At 43.0% G+C, this 8,126-nt stretch overlaps 1 long non-coding RNA gene across 44 annotated transcripts in view; it reads right to left on the bottom strand.

The window, feature by feature from the left end:
- The window catches only part of LOC103788949 (uncharacterized), a 196,391-nt gene that overhangs the window by 112,942 nt on the left and 75,323 nt on the right, over nucleotides 1–8,126 (bottom strand). For 40 of the 44 annotated variants that reach the window (XR_013532441.1, XR_013532452.1, XR_013532474.1 and 37 more), the window contains 3 exons: nucleotides 5,815–5,943; nucleotides 5,248–5,364; nucleotides 4,679–4,854 (listed from right to left, as the gene is read on the bottom strand). This is a non-coding gene — a long non-coding RNA (uncharacterized LOC103788949). The remainder of the gene's footprint in view (nucleotides 1–4,678; nucleotides 4,855–5,247; nucleotides 5,365–5,814; nucleotides 5,944–8,126) is intronic. The other 4 variants (XR_013532472.1, XR_013532455.1, XR_013532450.1 and 1 more) reach the window with 2 other exon arrangements.

Below are 8,126 nucleotides of genomic sequence, written 5' to 3'. Positions count from 1 at the left end.
CTATGAAGAAAAGTTTATTATTATTAGCCATGATTTACAGATGGGAAAACTTAGGCACAGAAAGGGAAGGTTATTTATCCAAGGCCACACAGCCTCTAGGCAGTAGGGAAAAATTTATACTTAAGTATGTCAAACGCCTGGCTTCCTGTTGTTAAACCCAAAGTTATGCTGCTCCCACCACTTAGTGACTGAGCTCCAGAAGTCGGGCTTGATGCCTTTAGCATGCAGTATATTTAAGACACTCGCATGAATTAAAGATGTTCATCTCAGTCTGTTTTCACCTGTTCTCAACACCTGAGATTGCTACAGTCTACAGGCAAATAATATGAGGAAGTGGAAACCGACTCCATCCTCATTTGCTTTTGTTGTTGTTGTTGTTGTTGATAAATTATTCTTCTCTTCCTAACTACTATTTTAGGCATGTGCCCATTATCATCCAAAGAACCACGGCAGAAGAGAATTATGGGAAGCTGAAAGAGAAGGCAAGAAAAGGGCGCCTGCTGGTTGCCACGGTAAAATGCTCGAAGGGAGCGGGAGGCAGCCATTAGCATTCAGTTTAATGGTGTGTTTAGCCCCATCCATAACTGGAAGTGTGTTTACCATTTCATATTTCCTTAGTGAGCAGGGCCACAAATCTCATTCTCCACATTGAAAGCCAATTAATGGTTCTAGTTATATGTTGGCTCACACTGTTCCTCAACCAAAGGATGGGACAGTGAGAGTTCCCCAGTTACCCCCAGCTGCGAGAGCAGATCCCTCACACACTGGCTTTATAGGATTAACCACTTGCTGTCAATGGGTCCAGATAATTCTAAGTTGCTTAGGATGTGGCCCGGGCACCCCTACACTGAAACTAAAATGGGGTCACTTCAAGCCCCAGGAGCACTTCATCCCAGTGCTTCTCATTTAAATGGCACATTATGAGCTGTTTATCCACCCAGCAGCCTGCAATGCTGTGAAGCTCCATTGCCCACATCCTGCAAATGGAGATACTGAGATAAAGGTACACCACCTAGAATGTAAGTCAGCTACTTCTTAGAGGGAATGGAAAAGTTCCTAACCACAAGGAATTTCCTAAATGTCTCCCCAAACCTTCTTCCTCTGCCCCAGGGGTTCTCAAGCCTAGAAGCCCATCAGAATCACCTGGAAAGCTCTGGCTCCATCTTAGATCAAGTGCATCAACAGCTTTGGGGGTAGGGAAAGGCATCTCTATTTCATCAATGCTCCTCAGGGGATTCAACTAGGCAGCTTGGCAGGAGAACCATGGCTGTAACCCCCACCACCATCTCTCACAGCCCCTCATTTATAAATCTGACATTTCATCCCTTCTGCCAAACAGATTCTTCACTAAAAGTTCTCATTAGATAGTCAAGCTAAATCGTTAGCATGGGGATGCTGAGGCCTGACTGACCTGGGTTTGAATCCCAGCTCTGCTACTTTCTGGCTGTATAACTTTAGATAGGTGAGTTAAACATACCAGGCTGTAATCTCATTATCTGCAAAGCAGGAGTGGCAATTGCGGCGACCTTATAGGGCTGTCAGGAGCATGAAGTTCCTAGCACAATATTACTGCCCCATAATAAATGGTAGTTATCACCATACACAGCCATGGCCTAAGCTATTTCTTACAGAAGATGAAGAGAAGGAAGGCTGTCCTGGGCCAGTGTGTTTCGTGATGGACAAATGGGGCAGTGCCCAATTTTATATTCCCAAAACCCACTTTTTCAACACCCAGTGAGAGGGTGATGTTTCCCCTTGTTCAATTAGAGAAAGGCCTAACAGCAGCAAGAACTATACACTGGATACTTCAAGGAGATGAACAGTTTTGAGCAACCTTGCCTTTCTCCTTTCTGAGAAAAATACTAAGTCTGGATACTCAGAACATCCAGGTGCAAGCGAAAAACTAGGAAAACAAAATCCAAAATACCACCAATTATCTGGCTTGGGACAACATACATAGATTCAGGTCATTGCTCTGATTCTCCGTTTTCCACTTGTGCATACAGATTCCTCACGACAGTAACTTACATGCGTTTCGTGCTGTTGTGTGCTGGAGCCATATTGTTTTCTTCTATAAACTATCTTATTTATTTATTTTAATTTATTATTATTATTATTCTGAGACAGAGTCTCACTCAGTCTCCCAAGCTGGAGTGCAGCGGTGCGATCTCTGCTCACTGCAACTTCCACCTCCCAGGTTCAAGCGATTCTCCTGTCTCAGCCTCCCAAGTAGCTGGAATTACAGGCACACACTACCACCTCCAGCTAATTTTTGTCTTTTTAGTAGAGACAGGGTTTCACCATGTTGGCCAAGCTGCTCTCAAACTCTTGGCCTAAGTGATCCGCCCGCCTTGCCCTCCCAAAGTGCTGCTATTACAGGCATGAGCCCCCACATCCAGCTTCAAACTGTCTGATTTAATTCTCACACCAGGCCCTTGGATAGATGCTATTTCATGTAAGCAATCAAGGCTCAAATAGGTTAAATCACTTATCCAAGATTACACAGTAAGCAGTAATATTGAGACTTAAACTCAATAAGCCTCACTCTTAACCAATCTACTGTCCTACTCCCAATGCATCATGATGACCGCATGGCCAACAGATTGCAAAAGTTTAAGTGTAGCAGGCTCCAATCCCCAAAGTCCAGCTCTGCAGCCTCGCTGTCACCTCCCATCATTCCCTTTCCCTGCTTCCTTTGAAAGGCTTTTGGGACATAATAATAGCACCTTTGCCAGAAGCATTGGAGTCCCACAGAAATATCAGGTGACCCAAAGCCCCTCAAGCATCATGAAGTCAGCTTACGAAGCAATATCACACCCTTTGCTTCCAAGACTTTTCAAAACTTTTTCCTACTTCTGATTGCATTCTATTCTCCAAACAAACATATAGATAGATGTGTTCTCATTTCAAAGAAAAGATAAGTTCAGCAAGAAGGGGTGAAAACCAGGGCCAGAAAAGAAGTCAAGCATTTCTGCCTCCTAGTTTCTCTTTTCTTTTTCTTTGCCTCTAGTACACATCTTTAGGAGGCAATAGGTGTTAAAATGAAAAGTAGATGGCACATGTGCTGCCAGACATTCTACTTCACCTCTTGCAGAGATCTCTTGCAGACATCACTAATTGATCTCTGCACTCTTCTCCACCAAGGTGGACATTACCTAAATACTCTTTTCAGCTATGGACTCCTTGTAGCAACTGCCAATCAATTGATGCCAGCACTGCAGAAAATGCATATTTTATCCCTGGTATAGTAATTAAGATCATATACTTTGGAGTCAGTGAAACCTCGATTAGAATCCCAGGTCTAATTGTGTGACCCGGAACTTGTTACTTGATCTTTCTGGACTTTAGTTTTTTTAATCAGTAAAATAAAGATGATCATACCTTCTTCACAGAGCTATCATTAAAAGCAGATGAGAAATGCCTGAACAGCTCTGAACTCCTTGCCTGGCTCACAGAGGCCCCTTAGTAAATGGTATTCATCCATTCTTTAATAAACATTTTAGGGGCATTACTATGTACCACTCTGCTGGGAACTTGCACTACGGGGAGAAGCAAATAAGATAAGGTGGCACATTCTGGCAGAGAGAGCAGTTTTTGGTAAATAATTTTTTATCAAATAATTTCAGCTTGTGATAAGTGGTATGAAAGAAAAAATTTGAGTGATGAAATAAAGAACACCAGGGTGGGGTGGGAAGCAACATGGGGCCTCTTAGACATCACAGAAAGTTTCCTCCCTCTCAAGTGCCAATTGGAGATGGGACTGAGTGGTGTTTGGATGCACTGTGATGGCAAAGGAGGCAGGTTATTCATAGTGCTTCGCCCCCCACCCCCCCAGCCCTCTCTGATTTGACTTACTCTATCCCTGAGAAAAGAGAAATAGCAGAATATCAGCACTGGATTCATGGGCTCTGACAAGGCCCCTTTTAGGTCCCAGCTAATCTGCAGCAATCAGCCTGCAATCTGCAGAGCTGACCCAGTTACCCCAGCAAATCAGCCCTGGACCCCCTGGGGACCCATCTTAACACAGGTCTTCCTTCCTCTCTCTTTCCCCTCCCCTACCCCACCCCGACTCTCACTTCCCTAAGTTCCTCCCTTCACTTTCCCCCACCTTCCTCACTCTGCTTCCCCTTGCCAGTGGGTGCAGAGCCTTAGGTGCAGCCCTCTAGCCCCCTTGACAACTACCTGAGGCTAGATTGGATTTCATTCCCTATTAGCTTGAGAAAGAGAGAGTCAAGAATCAATGCCTGGAAAGAAAACATCTCTGAAGAGATTATAGGTCTGGGAGCCACCAAAGCACGACTTGAAGGATATGTGTGCATTCAAAAAAGGACAGACTCAAATAATTATAACCTGCACATATAGGATGCTTGACAAACCATTTTCCTGATGGTCACCTTCCTAGCAATGCTGAGAGGCATTAGGCAGGTGATGATGCTAGAAGCTCATTAGTATCAAGGGTCTTTCCTAGGGCTGCTTAGCCACTTAGCCAGTCGGAGAGAGAGCCAGGACTAAAACCTGGGTTTATTTAATGCAGTTTTCTCCCTCGGTATCAATCAGAGTCCTCTGGAGAAAAGAATCAATAGAATACAGAGAATATATATATATATGGAGAGAGAGAGAGAGAATTCATTTTTCAGAAACTGGCTGACACAATTGTGGCAGCTGGTAAGTCCCAAACCTGTAGGCTGGAATTTCAAGTAAGAGTTGATGTTGCAGTCTTGCTGAAATCCACAGGGCAGGCCAGCAGGTTGGAAACTTGGGCAGGACTTCTAGGCTACAGTCTTGACGCTGAATTTCTTCTCTAGAAAACTTCAGTTTTTGCTCTAAGCTTTCAACTGATTAGATGGGGTTCACCTACAAAATGGAGGGTAATCTGCTTTACTTAAAGTTAACTGACTGCAGAGGTTAATCACATCTACAAAATACCTTCTCAGCGACATCTAGACTAGTGTTTGACTAAACCGCTGGGTACCATGGCTGAACTAAGTTCACACATAAAATAAACCATCAACGCCCTCTTTAGGACATTTTTATACATCAATGCACTTAATCCTCATGATAACCTGTGAAGGAAGTTGTTGACATTATCCCCATTTTACAGATGAGAAAACCAAAGCTCAAGAGAAAAAGTAACCCACCTTATCTCACACAGCTCAGGTATCTGAGCTAGGAAACTGCTTCCTATTATAGAGACTTCTCAGGGTCCGAAGGATAAAGTATTGACACCTGCGTTCGGCATAAACCTACCAGAGCTTACGCGCACTGCACTGCTCTTCCGCCAGCATTCAAGCATTACTTCCGTTACCGAGAAATACCTCTCTGGGCCTTCTTCACGTCAATTAAGGGATATGCATAGGTATCTTTCTGGAAGGATACACACAAAACATGGAAGGTAAACCAGATGACTGGGGGAAAGGAAGGGAAAATAACTTTTTATTATGTATTTGTTGTGCCCTTTGAAATGTGAAAGCTGAATGTGTTGGTAACTAAGTTAATGAAATTAAATAAAACAATAAATGAATGAATGAATTAAAAGGAACCTGCAAGGATCTCAGACTCATAAGCCCATCATTGCACTTTGCTTTGGACACAAAGAAGAAAGATGAGGCAGATGCACCAGCTACCCTGTTGGTCAACATTCAGCTCTCAATGACTTCCAGCTTCTTCCAAAAATCAAAACCACCCCCAAAGAATGAGGATTCACCACCATTAAGGATATTCAAAGAACATGCTTCAGGCTCTGAAAAAAATTCCAAGAGAAGTTTGAAAATCCTTCTGAGCCAAAGCAGTATCCCTGGAGAAAGTATATATTACCCTCAAGGTGATGCTTTAAGGAAGAATTCACTAGGCTGTGTTATTCCCAGTTCCATTTTCTGCTCTTTTTTGCTCTCTTTCTTTTTTTGATCTGTGACATAACAGTCTTCAAGTGCCTGGCCGACTACTCTGTGAAAGAAGAATTAGACCAGGAATTGTGGTCTCATTCCTTCCCAGTCCAGGCAGGTCACATAAACATACGAAGTCCCCAGGGTGTGACCAGCAGGGAGTTGCAGGCTACAGGAAAAGGGCGGTGCCTGCCCACCAAAGCACCCGCAGTCAACCACATTCACTATATTGTGCTGGGCAACGAACTTGTCTAGATCCAGATTTGGCCATAGTCTACCAGTTTATCCCCACTAAATTAAACTTTTCCTTCTTGAATAAGACAGAAGTGAAGCCAGCAGAGTTACAAGGAGGAAGACTTCAGATCATTATGAGAACTAATAAGCCAACAATGGGAGACACTCAGCAATGAAGTGATCAGCTACCGGAGGCATGAGCTTCCTGTCACTGGGAAGTATTCAAGGACATAAGTTAATTGTATGCTGGCTGTGTGGCTGAAGGAGTTTCAAGCATCCAGTGACCACTTGGAATTGATGACCTTTAAATTCCTTTCCTACCTAGAGACTGACAAACGACAGACTCAGGAATATCCATATGTAGTTGTATTAATTCACAATTCTTCCTCTTTTCTCCCTACTTGCCCTTCCATTTCTGACAACCAAAAATTCTTTAGAGCATAGATTCATTTTTGACATGTGTTAAAAGGAAATGGGAGATTTTTTCCCGATTTTTTCCATTCCCTTTTTCCAAGATACTTTTCTGTTTTTTCCCTTTTTCCTTGACTCTCTCTCCCCATCTCGATCTCTCTCTCCTTCCCCCTGTGCCTCCCTCCCTAGTCTTCTGCTTGTAGCCCCCAGATTTCTTAGGAAATCATTCTCAGTCAAGTGGTTTGTGTGGGACGATACTTCCTGCTCCAGGCTTGGATTATGTGATTCAGGCCTATCCAGTGTTTGTAGTTTTATCCTCTTGGCTACAGTGGTTGGTTTGGAGATGGCCACATGAGTTAAGATGGTACAATCAGAGTGAATTCAGGGATTTATGTGGTAGCTTCAGGAAGACAACCCACTTTTCCACTCCATGTCTGACGTGAAAGATGCAGACATGGAGACATCAGCAGCCCTCTTGCTGCCATGCTGAGATTGAGGATGAAGGCCAGATGACAGAAATGGAGAGAGAGACTAGATTTGGAGTCTCTGGATCAAACATTCTCTGAATTGTTTTGTCATGTAAGATAATTAATTTCCTATTTTGCTAAAATCATCTTGAATTGAGGTTTCTGTCATTTATCACCAAAATAATTTCAGTGAATACCATCTGCCAGTAGCAATGTGTACCTCAGATTTAAAAGAAATGTGTCTGCCAAAAATCCCCATGAAAATGCAAGTACTTTTGAGAGAAAGACTTCTGTAAGCAGTAGAATTTAAGAATTATAAACATGGCCGTAGCCTCAAAAGTTTCCTTTGGGAAACCACTAATGATTTTCGAGTTTTATTTCAACAACAGAACCCTTTTTCAGAGAGAATCATACACAGAACTCTACTATATACATCTCTCTTTCATGCCAGTTTCACTGTTTAAACTCGCCATGGGAGTTCTGTTAGGTACATACTGTGTCCACCAACTAGAGCGTTTCTCCTACTCACCGTTTTCCTTGACTTACCCTAAGTCAGTTTGCTAAACAAACTCCTACCGCCCTCTGGATAATTCCGATTCAACATCACTTTAAAATGCCTTCTCTGATGTCTAGGGTTCAGTGCCCCAGCAATGTGCCCCATATCATGCTGTCCTCTCCCCCATAGCACATACAACACACAGGCACAATCTCCCATGTCCTGATCTGCCTGCCCACCTGGAAGCCAGCTCTGGGAGTTCAAATTGGGTCCTATACTGTAAAGTATGACATATATCATGCCTATAACTATGTGCTAAATAGTGGCATGAATGAATAAATGAATAAATAAATAAACAAATGGGATTGTGTGACATCTGATGCAGCAGCCATCTACTTCTTCAGATCTGAGTTCAGAGTTTAACCTCAACTCACAGGCTGAGGGATAGACAGCCAGAGTGACACACAGTCTTCCCTACTTTCTCTGCAAACTATCATTCCCCACTGGTCTTTGTCTGTTTTTAATGATTCTACTTTACAATTTTATGTCTTTGAGTTAAGGGATAGCAGTCACTTCTCTAAGCATGAGTATACTTTGAGTGAGTGACGTCAAATTCTGCTAGAATGTAAGCTTCAT

This window comes from Callithrix jacchus, chromosome 2 (assembly GCF_049354715.1).
Source record: "Callithrix jacchus isolate 240 chromosome 2, calJac240_pri, whole genome shotgun sequence".
NCBI lineage: Eukaryota > Metazoa > Chordata > Mammalia > Primates > Cebidae > Callithrix > Callithrix jacchus.
The sequence above is the reverse complement of the archived record's forward strand: the minus strand, read 5'-3'. Positions and strand labels throughout refer to the sequence as shown.